The sequence below is a fragment of the Cricetulus griseus genome (assembly GCF_003668045.3).
Source record: "Cricetulus griseus strain 17A/GY chromosome 1 unlocalized genomic scaffold, alternate assembly CriGri-PICRH-1.0 chr1_0, whole genome shotgun sequence".
Classification (NCBI taxonomy): Eukaryota; Metazoa; Chordata; class Mammalia; order Rodentia; family Cricetidae; genus Cricetulus; species Cricetulus griseus.
The window spans coordinates 264,763,403-264,784,749 of NW_023276806.1; the positions used below are offsets into that span (position 1 = coordinate 264,763,403).

At 37.0% G+C, this 21,347-nt stretch overlaps 1 long non-coding RNA gene across 7 annotated transcripts in view; it reads left to right on the forward strand.

The window, feature by feature from the left end:
• Positions 1 to 8,679: 8,679 nt before the first annotated feature.
• Positions 8,680 to 21,347, forward strand: part of LOC103162948 — a 43,491-nt gene continuing 30,823 nt past the window's right edge. For 3 of the 7 annotated variants that reach the window (XR_004771716.1, XR_004771717.1, XR_004771718.1), the window contains exons 1-3: positions 8,680 to 12,607; positions 14,544 to 14,588; positions 16,972 to 17,192. This is a non-coding gene — a long non-coding RNA (uncharacterized LOC103162948). Of the gene's footprint in view, positions 12,608 to 14,543; positions 14,589 to 16,971; positions 21,270 to 21,347 lie in introns of those variants that run through there. The other 4 variants (XR_003480979.2, XR_003480978.2, XR_003480981.2 and 1 more) reach the window with 4 other exon arrangements.

Consider the following 21,347-nt stretch of genomic DNA (forward strand, 5'->3'; position numbering starts at 1 on the left):
TGAAAACACTGTGGGGAAATTTTGGTCCCAATTTACTACTTAAGAAGAAAATTTATGTGAGTAACAATCCCAGATTTTTCAAAAACCCTTCATTTAGTGGTTATCTACCATGTCCTGCTGTTAAAAGAGACCTTCAATTTTTTGATTTCTGGGATGTTTCACACTGATCCTGTTCCAAGTGAGGGTTTCATCTAACCCAAATGACATCGGCACATCCACTAAGAGAAAAGTAATGCCATCAAGGACATGTCCCATTCGGGGGTCAGCACTGTGGTGGGCACAATAAATGCTAGAATAAAAAATATACTGTTTAAAGCTATCAGCATTCTGATTTAAGAGGGTCCTTCAAACACAGGTTCTGTCTGGGCTGATTTTCCTGTGTCTCCTCTGCTACCAAATCCAAAATGTAATCCTTCAATCCACCAAACCTTGGTCCAAAGTGCCTTCCCAAAATGACTCATTTTTTTCAGAAAACAGTCACTGATACCATAGTGTCTTGGTGAAAGCTGTTAATGTTTTTGTCTCAGTCTGTGTATATTCTTTCTGTTAAGTGACACAATTAAGTTTATGCGTGATGCTGTAAAAATAGCATCTAACTGGATATAGGTGTAGACCTTAAAATGCATTTAGTGTTATATTATTCAATGAACATATTTTCAATGCAATCGAATATTTTGAGACAAAAATAGTCATAGTTTTTTTTTCAATGTCTACTGAAAGACATTGTTTCTGGACAATATGGAGAAGACAGTAGGATCTTCTGTCCCCTCTTGACCTGCTATTTGTATAACTCTCATTCAACTGCATTTTTTTCTCAGTAATTCTTTATTCTTACTCAGGATAATCTGAAAACACATGGTTTTGGTATACAAAATGGTTTTCTATGCATTTCAACATAAAGTAAGGTAGTGTGATAATATGTAATTAACTCCAAAAATAATAGGAGAAAACAGTTCTGATTCTGACCAAACTGCTTTTTCTTAACAAGCAGCCTGTACATTCTTGGTACAGCGATAGTGGATAAACGTGCATATTCCAAACTTCACACATACATGTGGAAAGAGACACATAAACACAACCATATATATACATAGAGATATGTATGAACACACACAGACATACACATACAACTATAAACAGGCACAACATCCTCACATTTATGTACGCTCACTCTCATAGCTGTATACATAGACATATATCTACACTCATTCAAATACATGCACACTCATCCATACACATACATGTGCACATGTAAAGACACACACTTGCAGGCGCACAACTCCACGTTCACTCAACAGTTCTTTATATCCTCACAAAATATGATTAGAAGAACAGAGATTGATGTGTTCACATAAAAACTTTATCTACCAATGGAATTCACTGTCCTAACAAAAGTTAATGTCACGATAAGAATGCACAAAAATTATAATAATAAAATGATTTTTTACAAAACCTAAGACTCGCATAATGTTGACATAATGTTGTTCATATGAGCCTGCCAAACATTTTAATAGACAAGTTTAAAGTAAATTGGATTTTATTATCAGATACAGAAATTAAATATTGTCTTTGGACTTAGCACCTTGCTGGTGGTGACCCTTTTCTTTGTACCATTACTGTTTCATTAAATACAGGGTGCACTATTTCCATGCCTTCTCATCTGTAAACCCCCTTTCTTTGAAGTTCTTTGCCCTTTGAAACCTGATCAGATTTGGCAAGTTACTCAGGCAGGAGCTGGAAATCGAAATGGCTTTCCGTGAGTTTAAAGCACAAAACTGGGCATCAAAAAAAAAATCAATCACTCTTTAGAGTGTATCATGAGGTGCATCACATAAAAGTAGAAGTTAGGAACCACTTCTCCTTTGTAGGAACAGAAAATGAGTTAAAGACAAATTCTCATCTCTTGTCTCTACCTAGAACACATTCAATGATGTTTTAGAATGTAAGATTCTTTCATTTATTCAGGAACAAAAAATAAACTTGCAAAAATTATAGATGAAAAATGCAATAAAAGGTTAAAGGTGTGTGTGTGTGTGTGTATGTGTTGTGAGTGTGTGTGTGTGTGTGTGTGTGTGTGTGTGTGTGTGTGTCTGAGAGAAGGAGAGAGAGACAGGGAGGAAGACAGAGAGAGAGAGAGGGAGGGAGAGACAGAGATAGAGACACAGAAAGACACAGAGAGAACACTCTCATATGGCATATGTAAAATCCTTGGTCACATATGTACTGTTAAAAATTAAACTATATTTTTACCTGAAATAATCTTTGATTTACTGTTCTTAATTACAGTTGGGGTGTTCTGATCACATTTGATGTGTATATGGAGAATTCTGTATTTTACTTTCACCTCAATCTAAGAAGTTGAATTTTTACAATTAAAGTCCAAAAAACACCAAGAAATTCCAAGTTTGTGATGCCTTCGATTTTTTTTTTCTGGATTAAGAATCTTTCAATGTTGGATTATTTAAGAATGTTCAAAGGTACTGAAGACCCTAGCAGTAATATATCCAAATGCCAACAAATTCCCCAAGAATCAATTCAGGAAAAGATGAAAATCATGCCAATATGTTCATCAACATATGACCCAGTGCCTGGCCTGGACATCATAATTCCCCCAATGGAATTCTGTGATTCATAAACCAAAAGGAAATTGTGAAGTTCAGTTTCTACAACTCCCGGCAATTTTATGATTAGAACACATGTCAACATTATACTGAAACTTTACATCACTAAACTAGAAACTGGTGTGTCCTGGCAACCATGTTTGGAGGGACAATCATGGGTAGGTGTCTTGGAATTAAGTACTGAATTCTGTTCAGTCCTCAGTACTGACTCTGTGATGACCCTGTCATCCTACATAAAGCAGCGTCCGGAAAATTAGTTATGATGATGTCCAAGAAGTAAGTGTCTAACTGTATCTCATGGTCCCACCAAGATGCCATCCTCATTGATGAGTGCAGCATACACATTTTCCATATCTCACAAGTATCAGTCAGTGTACCGGCAATAAAGTAATTGAAGTTTATTTCCATAGATGTCCATTCTACTACTGAGCTGGAATGTTGTTCTCACAGTACCACCAACGAGACCTGAGCAATGGTAGAGGTAAGTTGGATATTGCTGGTCTGGGAATGAGAAACTAGTCTCTCAAACTGGACTTTAATTTTAATGTTACCTTGTTGTACACTATTTTTTGCAATTAGGAGTCCCTTTTCTCTTGTTTGCTCTCCAGTCACAACAACCTGAGAAGGCACGTTAATTCTCTCTTCTATGTTGCCCAGTGTTGTAATTCATATTATTTCTCATTCCCAGGCTCCTAGGTTCTCCTATTTGTATGCAAAGAACAATAAATGGAGGTGTGAGCAAAGACAGGCACAAACTTACCCACTAAAAAGATTGACATCTGATACACAGATATGCATATATCATATACTTATATACATGTTTGTATGTGTGTATACAGAGGTGCATGTGTGTGTGTGTGTGTGTGTGTGTGTGTGTGTGTGTGTTCACACAAGATACTACTTATTCAGTTTGTCTCTTGGATTTAAATGTGGCTATTACAGATGTTTGATTTTTCCCCTATTTTCCTGATTTTCTTGTTTCAGTAATTTTGTGATATATAATAACTACGCATAAGCAGCATTTGGGAACTGATTTAAAATGTTCAATATGTCATAGTTGTGCATACTGGTATTTTCTACATTTTTTCACTGACCATCACTCTGTGTAAAGTGCTACAGTTTGGTTAGCCATTCTGCCATTGAGGGGCACCTCAGATATTTTCAAATTAGTGGAATCTTCTGGAACTGCTTGTAGGCAAATTTGAATATAAACATATTTTCTCATCCCTGGAATAAATGACTATGGGCATGATTCTGATTGTTAGTGGACACAGTATTACCATTTATTGATTAATATAATATATAGTAACTGTTGTTAGTCATGATAGACCTGACTTTCATATAGTAGTAAAGTACCCTATATCCTCGTAGCTTTAGCTTTCACTGAGATTAAACATGATACCTTTGTGTATTGTTTAGCATTTATGGGTGTTTCACCTGCATATACACCATATGCATTTCTGGTGCCTCCAGAGGTTAGATGGGGGCAGAGTACCCTCTGGGACTGACATTATGGACGGGGCTGCCATATAAGTGCTAGAAATTGAACCTGGGTCCTATGCAACAGAAGCAAATACTCTCCAGCTCAACTATTGTGTTCTTTACACACTGAGACCAAAACAGAATGAAAGCATAGTCATATAATATTTTTGCAAAAGTCTAACAGTAACCTCAACTCTTGAGAATGATGTTTTTCTATTTGTCATATTTCTTCCACAAGGTGGTCTTGAATCATCTCTTCTGATGTTTGTTGCATCAAGGAAGTGTAACACTTGGTCTCATTGTCTTACCTATGATTGGCGAGTTTCTCCTAGAGTTACCTACCAGTGGGATCCTACATATTGATCCTGGGGAGAACTGCTTTGTTGGACAGAAATCGCATGCTACGCCCGCCCCCCCCCCAAAGCAATTAAAACCATTCCTCCCAAGGACACTGCAGAACAGCAAGTCCTCCTGCCTAGGCCACACCATTGGATGCTGACGCAGAAATAATGAGGGTTGGCCAAAACATGGACACTTGCCACTTGCTTTCTCCTACCACCCTTAAACCATCTTTATTTACTTTCAAAATTCTAGAACCTTGGAACTAGAAACAGGATTTACATAAATATACATTTTTTTCTTTTTCTTAACAATCCAGTCAGAAGTCATTTCCTCTAGCTCAACAGCTCAAATATGATTAAAATTTGTAACAGTTAACACAGATAATTCTAAATTTACTGGTTTGAGAGTAAAACCTGCAGCCAAGAAAACCAAAGTGGGAACAAGCAAAAGGAGTTTTCTAATATTGGTGTTCTACCCTGAAAAAATAAAGTTCTTCCCAGAAGGGGAACAATTTAAACTCAATCAGATAAATTTGAAAGGTTAGAAATGCAGAAAGACAGATATCCAGACACATATATTTAAATTAGAAAATAGAAGCCAGGCAGTGGCTTTATCCCAGCACTCGGGAGGAGAAGCAAACAGATCTCTGTGAGTTTGAGGCCAGCCTGGTCTAAGGTGAGTGCTAGGAGAGGCTCCAAAGTTACAAAGAGAAACTCTGTTTCAAAAAACCAAAAACAAACAAACAAAAAAATTAGAACACAGAATTTAGTCAGTAAAAGTCCCTATAACATCTTTAAACCCACTAAAATGTGTTTATTTGGGATATCAAGCCACCACCATCATTATCAACAAATGTGTAATTTTAACCTTTACACACAGGGAAAGGAATCTTCCCAAAGAAACAAATAGATTTTTGGGCAAATCATTCTGTGTTATAACAGAAAGCCTGGGAGAGTTACGGAAGCATTCTATTTAATAAAAATGATTAAATATAAACAATGGGTCATCGTGGAAGATGTCCAATTTTCAAATATCAGGAAATACCAATTAAGTTAGACCAGTAGGTGACATCTAAACAGGTTCATAATAATAAACAGAGAGGTTAGGCAGAGCCATAAATAGAGAGTGAAAGTGAATAGAGTTTGGAGAAGAGCAGGAAAGCAAAGAATATGTCCAGAACATAATCAAATCACTTGTGTAATAGGAAGAATTAGAGGGGTTAGGTAAATGTATTAATGACAGATGCTGACTTGAATGGAGAATCTAGTCACAGAAAAACATTGCTGGGTATTTTTTTTGGGGGGGGGGATGAGGAGCTAATCTCAGAAACAAAAAAAGGCTATTTTTATAAATTAGATGTTTCATTTAGGACTGTACACAAAACAGAAACACAGAAGTATAACCACTGACTAACACACTTCGTGGCTGCATATGAAAAACACCTGTAAAAATTAAAACATTTTACTTCTTGGTTCAGTGAGTTGAGTACATAATATTTCAGACAGTATATTACACATTGGAAGCCAAGCACATTGCCAACTCCAGCGAAGTCAACCATGAAAACATGCTATTTCAGTAATTAGGTACGAATATTAAATTTGAAGCAAAATTAGTATTTTTGATGGGGAATTATACAAAATGCTAGTCACAGAAGATTTTTTTAAAGTCCTCATCTTTTAGAAACTTAATGCCTCAGCATCTTTTTATGTATAACTTTGCTTTGGAAACAACAAACTTGCCACTGATGGCAGGATTGAGAGTATGCTTAGCATATTAAAACTATTTTAAAGTATGAAGCGATTCCTGAGTTTTATAACTAAAGCTCCTCACTAAAATCTTACATTGAGAATATGGTTCTTATTATGTCTGATGAAGGTGAGGTACTATAAGGTAGAGGTTGTCAAAGCAATCAGCACTTAAAGTGGATTTTATATGTAGTTCTTCCATAAACTGAATGCTCTAAGTGACAATTTTGGAAGACACTGTTAAGAAGGGGACTATAGTTCATGAAGTTCATGCAACTTAGGTCCACAGATTCATCTGGAAATACTGGCTGTGAGGTCAGATGTCTCTTCTGGTGCAAGTGATTTGTCAGTAGACTGGTAGGTCACCCATTGTAGGTCAAAAGAGTTCAGTTCATTTGAGCCAATGACTGTACCCTTGGCTTATTCAATACCAAGCATGACAAAGAGGAATAAAGTGTAGTTTCCTCAAGGGCCAAAAATTTCTCAGAAAAAATTGCCTCACACATAGAAAAATAAAAGATGTAATTATAATTCCAATCTTGTTAACACATAAAGTGAAGGTGCTGTTTTTTAAAAAATAATTAAAGAGCAGTTTATGGAGTTATGTGAAACACAGAGAGGATTTTACAAAACAAAGCCAAACCCAAAAATCTCAAGAGTCTCTAAGTGTTAACCTTGTTGTTCTAGCTTGCCCATATCTTGTGTCATTAGACTGGGCGGGAATAATCCAGTGTGGTCATTTGAAACATTGTTACCTGTACTGGATAGTTTTATGTCAACTTAATAAAAGCTAGAGACATCTGAGAGAAGGAGACCTCTGATGGGGAAATTACTTCTGTGTATGTTATTGATTGTTAAATAAAGTACTTGCTTGGCCAATGAGACAGCAAGTTAGGCAGGACTGGAAGTCAAAGAGGATTCTGGGAAATGTAGTAGAGATATGGTTATCCAGGCAGGAAGTGACATAGCAAAGAGTCTGATATCTAAGCGAGAAAACAGGAAGTTTCTCTCTTTTCCCCTCCCTAGTACAAGTTTCTGTGTATTCATTTGGGCCCTAACTCAGGCAGGTGGCTGGCGTAAAGCTCACACGTGGCAGTGGGGCTCAGCGGCTTTTGGCAGAAAGATTTATCGTAACAGACCTCAATGTAAAATATGCCTCTATAAGATCAGGGTGTGGGGTAGCCTTTTCTTCAATAGTAATTGGTGTGTGTGTGGGGGGGACAAACCCCTTGATGATGATGTCACCCCTGGAATAATAATAGTCCTTGATGCTATGAGAAAGGAGGTGAACAAGCCACACGCAGCAAAACAGTAAAAAGCATCCCTCCCTGGCCTCTGCATCATCCCCTGCATCCTGGCAAGTTTGCCACTCCACATGGTACATCATGAATGCAGGTAGTAAGGCCGTGGGACTTGATTAATTAACCCAGTCTAAAGGTATAAGTAGCCTTCGCTTGGCTTAATGCATGCTCATGATGGGCTGTTATGTTTGGTCTTAACAATAGGGGATCAGCTCTGCTATTTTACAGCTAATAGATCTGTAGGAAAAAAAAAACTTATCTGGTGTTAGTCTATGTGAAGAATACTGTGATGGGGGATTTCCTCTTGTATGCTGTGAATACATGTTTCTCTTATTGGCTGAGGAATAAAGCTATTTTGGCAAATGGACAGGCAGGATGTAGCCAGCAGGAAGTATGGGCAGGCCTACCAGGAGAGGAGAATTCTGGGAAGAGGAATGCAGAGAGTGATTTGCCAGGGAGATGCCATATAGTCCCTAAGAAAGCAAGAAACTCTGGCATCACAGGTAAGCAAGACCATGTGGAGACACACAGATTAATAGAAATGGGTTAATAATTAAGAGAGCCCTAACCAATAAGAAGCCATAGCAATAAGCTGAACAGTTTATAATTTCTATAAGCCTCTATGTGTTTATTTGGGACTGAACAGCTCCATCACCAGTAGGGACAGAAACTTCCATCTACAATGGTGGGAGCTTGAAACCAGGGTTGCTCTGTGTAACCTTGTAATGTGAAAAACAGAAAGTTCTCATTGCCAACAACCATGGATCCTCAAGTAATGTCCACCCTTTTGATACCATGATACACTTTATTATCTTTAAGATGAGAAACTATGCCCATGACAAGATTGTTTTAGGACACAGATACAATGTTAGTCTGGCAGACAAAAAAGAATATAGGATATAGTGAAAAATCAAAAATGCTTTCACTGTTGTTAGCTTTTAGAATAAATAAGTGGGAACGTGGGCCAGGTATGGATTTGCAATTGGAATAATTTTGAGGTGAGGCTTGTTTTCTGTGAGAAGATAGTAGAATAGTTTGATACGTATCTCTATCTATCTATCTATCTATCTATCTATCTTTACTTGTTTGTAATAATGGTGTTTCTAACAAATATATTGAGCCAGTTTAATCTATAAATCTATGTATATCTATAAATTTAATCTATAAATTTAATTATAAATCTATAAATCTATAAAATCTATGTTTAATTTTACCTGTATCTGACTCCCTTACAATACCCTGCATAGGCCATTTAGAAGGAAGTTCTTTTGGTAATTCTGTATGAGGTGAAAGTCATTTCCATATAAATGATACACATTACATGTGCATTTAGTGAGTTAATCCAGGTTGAAACTGTCCACAGGGGTTCGCAATGCTATAAGAAGAACAGATGAACAAAATCTTTGAGTATCAGCTCTCACTTCTCGGAGCTAACATGAAATGAGAAAGTCGATTGCTTCATTTTGATCTCTGTAGAAACCTTTGGCTGAAATGCCCATTTGTGCACTATCTGTGCCCTGTATCTAGCCTACTGAACTGACCCACAAAGCAGGTGTATTCTCAGTGTGATGCCCAGGGGCCCTCAACTTCCATTGTATTGAATTGGGATGCTCCTGGGGTATCTTCACAGTCTCCAAACACTAAACAATGAAAATGAAATCTTTACATGGCCACAAATTTAATAACAATGAAAATAAGAGAGTCTATAGAAAACCACCCATATGATGTCATTCTATGATGTCAGAATTCCCCCAGGCAACTAACCAACAAGAGAGACCCTGATAAATCAATGTAAGACTTGACCATTCTCATAGTTGTGATACATGAAATGTAGATAGCATGGACGAGGATTTCTGACAATATTTCCAAACAATCTAGTCATTGAATGTTAACTCTTCCTTCTCGTAATATATCTCAGAAGACAGAAGCTATAACCTCGATGATAAAAGGGCACACTCAGGATGAAGTGACTCATGACAGTTTCTTGCACTGCTGCAAGGATGACGTGAGTAGGCCCTTCTGTCATGAGAACACTTGCTGTCCAGGTGCTCACATGTGATTCATACTTGAGAACCTCTGCCACCATCCATTTTAGGATGTACATGTTCTTGGCACCTCCAAAATCCATCCCTCTCATGTGTTAGCAGTTCTCATGTATGGCAGTAATGCTGCCATACAAGACCACCAACAGATAATTGACAGCTCAGCTTAGAGGAATATGAAAGCAGGATCTGATGACATCTTAAATGATAAACATTTCTGGAAGTTTCTTAAATGGGTATTTGAACTTTAAAACTAGTCACGGGCTTAGAAGTCATTGTCCCTCAAAGAGTAAATCCTTGTTGAATTATAATTTCCTGTTTACCATGTCTTTTAAAAACTTACAAACTATTTTTAAAAGTTTGTATTCAGTGTCAATGTCTTTTTATTGTTTTGCTCTCTTTTTAGAGCATTGATTTCAAGGACAACTTATGTTACATCAGCAACATATGGAAGTTTGATCCATAACAAATAAAATATAAATATCAATTGACTTTAAGTTACATAAGATATTATCTATAAATTCCATTTGTTGGTGTGTGTGTATGCGAGTGTGCATACTATGTAAAATATGTAGTACATTTTTGTGTGTAGTATATATAAGTACTAAATACATGTAAACAAATGTGACCTTAAGCTTTCACATCTATAAATAAATTCTTAGATATGTCCTTGAGGTCACTTTAAATTGCCTTAGAAGCATGACAGAGACAAGAGGTTCAAATTTTAAAATATGTTTAAAATTAAAAAATTCAAAAGTAAAGTAATTGATAAGGTGACCTCCACAAAAGTTGAGAATATTTCAGGCTTCACTAAGATACCAGAAACTTACTTTCATTCCCACTACAGTAAACCTCAGTAGGAACTCAGTAGCAACTAAGCATGGCATCACAGTTGGGCTTGACCAGTCATAACCACACTGCTACAGAAGAAATTTTCAGAGTGAAAAGCTTTCTTGTCAAGTGAATCAATGTGACTTTTCTTTTCCTCATTACCATGTCACCATCATGGACATTAGCAACTATTGCTTATTGTGAGCTCATTGTGGATACATGAAGGAATGACTTATTTCCCACCATATTTTCTCAACAAAATATCCTCAAGGATGTTAGGAAGCTGTTTTATGCAAGAGCTAAGAGCCATACATAAGCATCTACATTTGATCTTTCACAGAGTATCAATTTATACTCTACCTTGGGTACTCTACATCATACTCTAGGTGACTTGGATTCTAACCTTTCACATGGCCTGACAAAAACATGATTTTTTTTTAACGTCTCATTCATTTAAGTAAATAGTGAAGCCAATATATTGATTCTATTCCTATTCCTTTTGTAAACTGGGAAATAACTAAAAACAATGGTAGCATTCCAAAATTAAAATTAGTAATGTTTCCAGAATTTATAAATATGAGCAAAATGACATCATCATAGCTGACATTATGCTTGCATGTGTAATATTTTCACTGAGTCAGATAAACAGAAATTAGAATAGAAACATACTCTGTTCTCAAATATGTAACAGAAGAGCTTCTTTTAATTGAGCCAGAAGTCTTGGAAGTAAGTTATTTAAAAGTGTGCTCCTATTAACCTAGACTGTTTTCCCTGAATTTGATTTTACACTGCTTAAACTCACAACCTTGATCTACCCATCCTTTATTTATTGTGAACACTCAAAATGTAACACGGATATGATTTTCTGCCTTCTTGTTTAGGTGAATAAAAACAAAATAAAAGTTATATCCAAGGAGAAGGAAGGTATATTTAAGACAAGTTGGGTTTGAATCATAGGCTTGGGCTATTTGGTGGTTTGTGCACCAGGAGAAGGGATGGGAAATGAGTCAGCATACAGAGCAAAAGCTAAATATGTTGATCCCAAGATGCATTTAAGGCAATGCCTTCAGTTATCTGTTTGCTCACTATTTGTGTAATTTTTAAGTAGTGTTGATTTCTATTGATCCCATGAGGTGGTGTGGTCCCTTTTATTTATAGGCTATAAAAGAGTATGAGCAAAAGAATTGTTCTTCTTTAAGGTTGGCATAATGCAGCTGTGAATCCTGTTGATCCTGAGATTTTATTTCCCTGGAAATTCTATAATTGCTCTGATCTCATTGCCTGTCGACAATCTGTTCAATTGTTCTATGTCCTCTTTGCTATGTCTAGAAATTTATTCATTTCTTCCTGGTTTTCTGATTATTGAAATACAGATTTTCCAAACATCTCTTAACCTTTCTTTTCTTTCAATGGAATTGTTTCTGGCACTTTTAAAAACTGATTTTGTTTTATTAACTTTGAATAATTTGGCTAATGATTTGCCACTCTTGTTTTACCCATCCAAAGAATAAAACACTTTCTTCTTCAGGGTTTTATGTCATTCCTCATTAATAATCTGAGGTCTGAATTTTAGCATTTATTTTCTTCCAACAATGTGGAGTCCAGTTTGTTCTCATTTTTCCAAGACAATGAAGTGTAATACATCATTAGGTTATTTGTCATATATGACTTTGTTTTAAGCTGTATTATTCCCCATGCATGAATGTGTTTGCATGTGTGAACTTTTGTATTTGTATAAGCATATGTGCTGCAGGTGTCCACAGAGACCAGAAGAGGGTTCCTGATATCCTGAAGTTGGAATTACATGTTGTAGCAAGTTATCTGAACTGAACCCAGACCCTCTGGAAGTTCATAAAGCATTCTTAACCAATGAGCCATCTCTCCAGCCCATTGTTCTTTTATGCCATAGTCATTCATAGGTATAAACTTTTATGTTATGTATGTCTCCAATGAATCTCTCATAGTCTGGTAAATGGAATTTCTGTTTTCAGTGTATTCTAGAACTTTAAAATGTCTCTCATATGTCTAAAACAATCCACTGATCATTCAAAAGCACTAAAATTTTTCATAGTTTTATATTCTCTTTAGGTGCTCTTACTACTGATTTCTGCTGCAATTTCATTATGGTCAATGCTCCCCCTTTTTCCTTTGAAGAGTTGTTTATGTCCTGAAATACTACCTGTTTTGGAGAAAGTTCCAAGGACAATTTCTCTGAAGGATATAATTCCTACTTAACAACAGAGGTAAGAAAGAAGCAACAGCAGGGCAGAACTAAACCAGATCTCTAAATATAGGAAGGGAAATCTGGAAATAGCAGCTACATCCAATAAGGACTAAAAGAAGATGAGACAGATATGTAGACTAAACAGTGAGTTTATAAATAGAGGGGGAGAAGAAAAAAGGGGCGTAACAAGATATGAGGACAAGCAACATTTTCTGGTAAATCAGTAGAAATATAGGGAGCTATTGTCTCAACTTCATGGTGGCATTCTCCTAGCAAGAAGGAGACTGGGTCCAAGTCTCAGCACTTCAAAAAGTGCCTTGTTCAGTTGTTTGTTGGAAGACACCATTTTCATTTGTTGATTTAAAAAGCAATTTCACCACCAATACTTACTAATTATTGTACATGAGTAAGCAAAGCAGAAAAGAAAATGTTTCAGATTATTCATTGCCAAGTGACTGCTTTTGACTACTGCCAAGAAATTAGTATAAAACAGTATAAAATGGGGGTGGAGTGTGAATACTGTCTCGTTATCTCTACGGCCTTTTCAAACATTTTATAGTGAAAATGCATATATGTATTTCTTTCATAAAAGAACAATGAACATTAGTTTCCAAAGCTGCTACTTTAAAACCTCTGGTCTGCCAGTGACATGAAGACTTTTCAATCTGTAAGTTGCTGAGGTTAAATCTAATATATGGCTGGCATGAGGTTTGCTGACTAAAACCTGATGATGTCTGGATACAGACCAAGACTCATTTATGAAAAGAACAGCTTTCATAAAGATTAGAGAATAGGCTCTAACTTTTCCTTTCTACTGTTGCTAGAAAAAAGAAGTGAATCGGGTAATAGAGAAGTCTTTCAAGAAAATATTTTCAAAGTCATTTTTCCAATTAAGATTTCAGGTGTCAAGTTATCCCACAGCCCCTTCACTCTCCCTTTTTGCCAGTGGAAAGGGAATTGTTCTTTGGTTCCTGTAGCAACGAGTAGATGCCTTCCTTCTCCAAACAGAGACATTTGTCCTTCTGTTGAAAAGATAAAGAGGCATGGCAGTAAGCTAGAGTATGCATTCAAGAGCATTCCATGCAACTTCCTAACTTCAGTATCAGATACCTTACCATTTAATTAAAGGAGAGCATAATGGGTCACAAAATTTGCATTTTCTAGCTCTCAGCAAATATGGAGACAGGCACTGGGAAGGAAATGGGTCATTTTAATTGTCAGGTTCATAGGCAGCCTCACCCCTGGCTCATCAGCGAGGACTATGCAGATCTGTCTGGGTACTTTGGCTCAGGCTTCTACTCTCTTCAGTTGCACAGGGTTTGACTAAAGCTCCGACCTCGCTTGCCAAGACTGAGCTCTCTGTGCCCCATGTAACTTATTTTCCAGCAGAGATACAACTTTTGATTCACTAATATTGTGGAAATGAATTTACTTTTACTTTTACTGAGTAAATGGTATTAAAAAAAAACAACTTCTACTTAGATGTTTTGACATGATTAATGAAATAGGCTCTACTCTACACAACATAGGGAATCTTTCAAATAGTGCCATTAAGGGGAGTGTGTCAAGCCGTGCTACAAGGTGAGTGGTGCTCACGATCCAGAAATAGAGGATAAAAGTAAGCCATGGGTGTGGATATAGGACTGTGCCTTTGCTTCTAAACCACTCAAAAAAAAAAAGCTGCATGTTAGACTAGAAGGGGAAGTAATAGCTCTCTGGAAACTTATGCCAGGCACTTAGAGCACTCAACGGAATGGCTCCGAGTCTCTCAATCTGTCAGGGAAAATAAATAAATAAAATGGCAGTCAAGAGCAGAACCCAAGCCACTCATGGGTAATCCTCTATAAGTGTGGTTAAATTGAAATTAATACCTTCAAAATTCTCATGCCACCTGCCATGATGTCTCATGGCACAGCTTAGAAGTTAAATATTTTTATTATTTTTTTATTTTCCAGCAATAATCCCAACTATGTATCAGAAGGCATCATGAAGATAGATGGGTAAGGACATTGAAAGAGAATGTTTCAGGCTTTCCCTGCCTCCCTGTCCACAGGTTGACTTTCCTGTTCACAGTCTGTCATCCCACAACATATCACACTGGATGCTCCATTTTTTTATATCCTTCTCTCTCTTAAATACTCTGAACACCTCTTCACTGTGGTTCTTTACAACACCTGATTCAAATGATCTGCTCTGCTCATCTGCCTCCCCTGTGGGTCTATAAAACTCCAAACAAGGAGAAAAGGAATTTGATTATCCATTTTCACAAACCGAAGCTAAATATCATAAAATATCTAGAGACACCATCTTCAACATTGTATAAAAATTGTAAAAGATATCTCTGGGCATTGTACATGTAAGTTAGTTTCAACATCTTCTCCGTTCTCCCCATTATCAATTAGAAAAACTAACTAAAATAAATCTTGTTTGCAAAAATGCCCACATTCAGTGGCTGCACACACACTAGTTAGAAGCTATAATCTACCTGCTCTGAAGGTAAAATGCACAAATGGCAATGCTGTGTTTTGGTAAAGGACATCCATTGGTACTACTGGCTGCCTTTGTTATATCAGAGCTTACACAGGAGGCAACTCAAATACCCCTTTCGGTTCACCTGTAGAGTTGAAATGGGAATAGAGTTCTAAGATCCACAAACTCAATGTGTGTGCTTGGTGTTTATTAACTTTCAGATAGATGATAGACAGATGATAGATCCCAAAGTAACAAGAAAAATTCTTTTAAGACCTCTAACACATTATAACTGCTTGAGATGACAAGCTTTATAGTAGAACTTTCCTGGTATTATAGTTACCTAATTTGCCCATATAGAGATGAAAGGAACTATGATAATGTCCCAGGAGAGCGGTGTGTCTTCCCTTGTGCTTGGGTCAAGAAAGTGTGTGGGATGTAATATACATTTCCAAGTAAACATATATCCTATTATGCTTTTTAGAAAAGTCACACAGGACTTGAATTAGAAGTTTGGGAAATATAGAAATCTAAGCAAATTAACAACTTTATTAACTATAAAAGTTAATACATAAATAGAAATGTAGTAATTTGTATAGATAAACCATGAGTTTCTTCAAATAATTTAGAAACTATTTTCCAGATCTCATTCACAGATTACACTAGGGCCTATGAGCTTCCTAGCTGTGAACCTCTGATCTGGTCCTCAGAACCTGACACAGATTCCCTCCCCCTAACCCTGTTAGATCTCATTCTCAGATCTACATAGTAATCAGTTGGTTACCCTATAATCCCCTTGACAGTATTAACACATGGCAAGTTGATTTTTGTAACAAGCAAACTTAAGCTGTTATTTATTTATTTAGTAGTAGTTACTCAAACATTTTACAGTTTATTCATCATATTAACCCTTATTTTTTAGGTAGTCTATCTTTTGACTGATATTTTTAACATTAAAGGTAGCTTACAATTGGGGTATAAATCAAGGAACATACTTGAAAACGTCATCACATGATGGACAGGTATGCTAAATTCATACTCAAAATTGTTCAGGCCACGCAAATAGTGCTACTTTGAATGAACTTCATTGATGCTTTGTGATTGCACATTTTCAGAATAAACTGTGTCCCTCAAGCTCTGATATCCATATGTACTTGTAGGTGTGCTGAACAGTATGTTCTGCCTCAACACTTGGAACAAGGCTGTAGTCTCTAGTTCCCTAATGATATGTGTGAGGTAAATTTCAATACCCAAGTAGGGTGTGAGGTTCAGGGATGTGAAGTCAGAGTTCAAAAAAAAAAAAGTTTGGCAATCCTATGATTCCACAGTTGGCTCTAAATGATTTGTTATTGCTTTTTTGTTTGTTTGATAATCTCATACATGCATATAACATGTGTTGAAAAAAATCCCCTACAAATCTTCCCAAATCCCTTCACTACTCCCTCCAAATTTCATGATCTTTAAAATTTTTTTCTCAGTCTAGATAATGCTGCCACAGTGTAGGGCCGTCTTCTGCAGAATGGGTAGCTTGGCAAGGGACACATCCCTGAAGAAAACTGACTCCCCCTCTTGCAATTGCCATCAATTACAATAGCAGCTCCTTGGTTAAGGGGTGGGTTTTAGTGCCCCCTTTCCCCACTCATGCCAGCATTTTCTCTGGCTTAATCTTGCCCATGTTTTGTGCAAGCTGTCAAATTACAACTGCCTATATTTAGAGGATCTGTAGAGTTGTCCAATTTACATTAGTCCAAAGATTTGCTTGAAAAGACATGTTTTTAAAATCTAGTATCAGGATGCTGCTTGTCTGGTTGAGAATATCATTCAGAACATCTAATCTGTCACAGGACCTGTCATTGCTATTCTCCCTAACTATATAATTCCCTGCATGACTGATAGATACTGCTTTGATTACAGACTGACAATCAATGGACAAGAGAAGAAGATCTCAAAGAGAAGTCTACTTACCACCCAGCAGGTCTTTTCTAAGTTGGTTTATGATGTGTTCCTATGAAACTTTAAATGGTCACAATATCTGAAAGCACAGCTCCTCTTAAAAATAGTCCCATGCTGTGTTGTCTTTTAAAAGAGGGGACTATTCTGAATACTCCTCCATCTGCCCACATTCCTTAGTCTAGGTAAGTTGAAAACATTATGCAATAGGCCTATCAATATTCCTTTAAATGCCAGTATTTCTTTCTTCCTGAATATCCATTCATTCTGAAACATCTCACAGAGGGGAATCCAAAGAATGCAGAAGGAATTGTGAGTGACTGTGAAAATCTGTCCTGTTTTGGTAGAAACTTGGAAAACCAGATATAGACTGCTGAAAATGAATAACCTTCCTGGTCTTGGTAATATGTCTCCAGGCATACTAAGATACAGAAATGGTCAAGGGGAAGTTTAGATGTGATCTGCCTCTCTGAAGCTGCACAATTAACTCCTGAGTTCTCTCTGCCTGCAGGACTGTGTTCTTCTCATTAAGTGAGGTGATTATGACACTACCATGAGTTCTGGTAAGAGATTTGACACCACCTCATAAAAGGTGCCTGAGAGGACAAAACTCAGTATTTTACAGGCAGGAAGCATCTTTCCAGGGCACATCTTTTTTGATGGGATTTGTCAACATCCTCAGCTTCTCTGGTTTTGGTATCCCTAACCACATCTATAGGGGGAGTCACTCATGAGAGTTATCCAGTAGAGATGTCAACTCCATTTTGATTTTTAAAATGAGAGTATTCTATGTGAATGCATTCAAGGAGAGGGCTTCATGTATGGGAGAGAGTGCTCGTAGAAGTTCAGTTACCAACAAGGCAAAGACATTAAGTGCTTTACACACATAAAGTTTATGTCTATATTACTTTAACAGTGTTATTGTTGTATTGATGAACTATCCCTCCAGATCCATAGTATTTTTGTTCTTTAGATCTGATTTTTTTATTTGTCCATGGGCATTATGTGCTGATATAGTGTTAATTTCTGTTCATACAAAAAATGAATGGCTCCTTTAATAAATAAAGAACTGAATGTCAAATAAGATGCTACATTTGTAGATTAAAAACCTCCCAATTTGAATATCTTTAATTTGATGTATTTGTGTGTATGAGGTTTGGAACAACATTTATAAATAGACAAGATGAATTAGAATTCACACAGGACTGGAAAATTAGAATATTAAGGGTGACTTTTTCCACCTTCTTCGGTGTTCATGTGAGTGACCTGTGCCAAGACATTAGAATTCCCGTCAGCTTGAGAAAAACTAGTGTGAGCTCTCCTGATAGCATGGGAGCCTGAGGCAAGCCCACACAGCACTCTAAACACAGACAGCTTCTTTTTGTACTCCATTTAACACTTCATTTATATGCGCAAACTCTTTTTAGTCTGCAGGGCTACCATTCTAGAACTTGCCGTATCTAGACAATGGAATAGGAGTAAATACTCATGAGTGGTAATAACGGGCGAATCTGAGCATCACTGTTTAAGATAGATGTGGGGCATTCTGCCTGTGAAAATTGACTTATTTTAAGAAGTAAGATTAGAGCTTTGCATCCTGAGGCTGTGCAAGTAGAGGCTTTTTAAACTCCAGCAACATCACTCTGAGAGCACCCAAGGTTCACAGACACACCGTCAGATTGATCGGAATGTAAGGTCAGTGGAGAAGAAAGTGTGGGAGTGGCGCGTGCAACCCATGCTGTAGACACAAATTCTCTTCCGTTGAAGGAATCTGACTGGAGTCTTGCATTTCATTGCTGCTGGATAGAACCTTCAGGTGTGGTGGGTTAGTATTCTCACCGTTTCTTAAATTCTCACTTCCAAACTGTGTCTATAACAACCTATGCCGCTAAGTGGGGTTCTTACTTGTAGGGCTTCATGCTTGCTTCCGGGCTCTTAGACTGCCAGCATGAAATTCTGTAGCTAGTGCACTTGCTCTATTTCCTATTCTGGGCTCTTTTGTTTTTGTTTTGTATTTTTTTAAAAGTTGTACAAAAAAATCCATTGAGACACATTGTTCCTTTTAGTTCTGAGTCGAGAGACAAAAGAAAGGAGAGAGGGCAAAACCCTTGAGCAACCATGCTGAGATTCTCCTGATCCTTGAAGTCTCTCCCAGCCCTGTGGCCCAAAGCTATGTTCTTCCTAGTTATTGACCCAAAAGCATGGTTTCTACAAGACCCAATTTTCAATTGAGAGAACACACAGTTTGATGTTCTGCCTACTGCACCATTTTCCAAAAATTAAGGTAAATGCTCATCCACCTCCAAAATTTCAAACAAAATAACAGAATTTGTTTATATGGGTCAGTTAATTATGCTTCATTTCTATTTTTAAAAATTCAAACAAAAGACAGGCAAGGTAGATAAACCCAACAGGAATAATTCATCAGACAATGCCAAGGCTCCATGTTCCAGACAGAACCAATTAGTCTTTTGGGGGGCAGTGGTCAAGATTGGCATGTATGTGGCATCTGATGACTCCTCACCAGGCACATGATGAAAATAATACTGAAGAAGAAGCTGCCAATTCCATCTCTACCAGAGAAGTGGAGGTACAATACTTTTAACAGAATGCTCTTTCTCTCTTGATGAAGTCCAGCAAGGCACACTCACCTAGAGAAACTAAAGCTAAGATTTACTTTATCATTCGGCAGTTAAATTCACATTTATAAATTATCCTTTCAGGACCTCCTCGGGGTTCTGCTTCAATTCAAAATTAAACCATGTCGCATCAAATATTAATGAGAAAAGTTAGATCCATTTATATTTTATGCTGAAATGTAGCCAATTCTTCCACACTGATAACACAATTAGTGAAGTAATTTCGAGGTGCATAATGGATTTTTAAAAGTTAACTTATCTGTAACAGGCTCTGGGCAGATGTTAGGGAAGAAATGGGTGGTGGTTATCCTGTATTGCATTTTTAAAAACTGAATGGAACCCTGAGAGTATAATGCTAACACACACACACACACACACACACACACACACACACACACACACACACAGTTTTTCCAATTTTGAAAATTTCTCTAAAATCTCAACCATAGCTTTATTTCTTGTCCTAAATGACCTGGAAGTTGCTCATGACTTAGAGACTGATTGGTGATGAAAAGAAAATGTTCAACAACAACATCAGGGGGAAAATTAGAATAACCCATTTGGTTATCTTTACTTTTTTCCTATTGCCCTGTGTTGTATATTATGTGTTCACTACAGAAACCACTTTCCATAAAGTGATACTCCTCATTTCAGCTACTCAAACCATGAATCTTTGCTCACCTTTCAGGTCTTTCTGCCCCCACCCCACTCCTTGTACTTCCTCCCTCTAAAACCCACGGACCCTTCATCTATACTCCAAAGAGGTTATAACACCACCCACTCAATTCCATTTAACCTTACACCCCCTCCACCGGACAGCAGCCCGGCAGCATGAAGCAATCACCTTCTTAGACACCAGAATCCTTTCTTATCCTTTCTTTGTTCAGTGTCTCAGCCCATTCCTGCTTGTTATCCACTATGCAGAATACTCTTTTGGCTAAATGAAGAGTTGTTTTTTTTTTTTTTCTGATTTTCCCAACTTACTTTTTTTTTCAGAGACTATCTTTGCCAAACTCTATATTTCACTTATCACTAATATACCCCTTTATAGTTCTTAGTTAATGATCTGGAAGGTAGAATAAAATAAAAGAGGCCTGTTTTAGTTGCTAAGTAGAAAAGAAAATAATTCATACCTATCCTTTTTCAAAGATAGAAAGCAACACAAATATAATTGATATGATCATACCTGATGTGTGTTGCTTCTATATTTGATCAGTTACATATGAAAATCAAGATAAATCTCTTCATAAATTACTTTGTATCATATTTCAGTATTAAGCTGAAGTTTTGGCTCTGAATTCCCATAAAGTTCTCTTGTGACACCCAGAGATACCTAATGATGTTATGTGGGTCATAATAAAATCCCACACATATCTCACTCAGTATAGGGTGTGCTCCATGGCTTTCTGATCAAAACATTTAGCTCTCTCATGACTTCTGTGTTTCACAGTACTTCTCAGACTTGTAATAGAGAGGTGAAAGGTTCCAGAGAATACTTCCAAGGCTTCCAGGTGAGCAGTTCAAGAGAGTCATGCCATGGTCCATTGGACTATGGACAGACAGGACACTCGATTTCCTTTTGAGAGGAACTATACTGAGAGTGAATTCTCCACAGGAAATAAAGACAAATTTTACCATGAGTAGTGACCATTCCCAGTTTATTATATTTCAAAGACATTCATGGAGAAAGAGAGAGAGGGT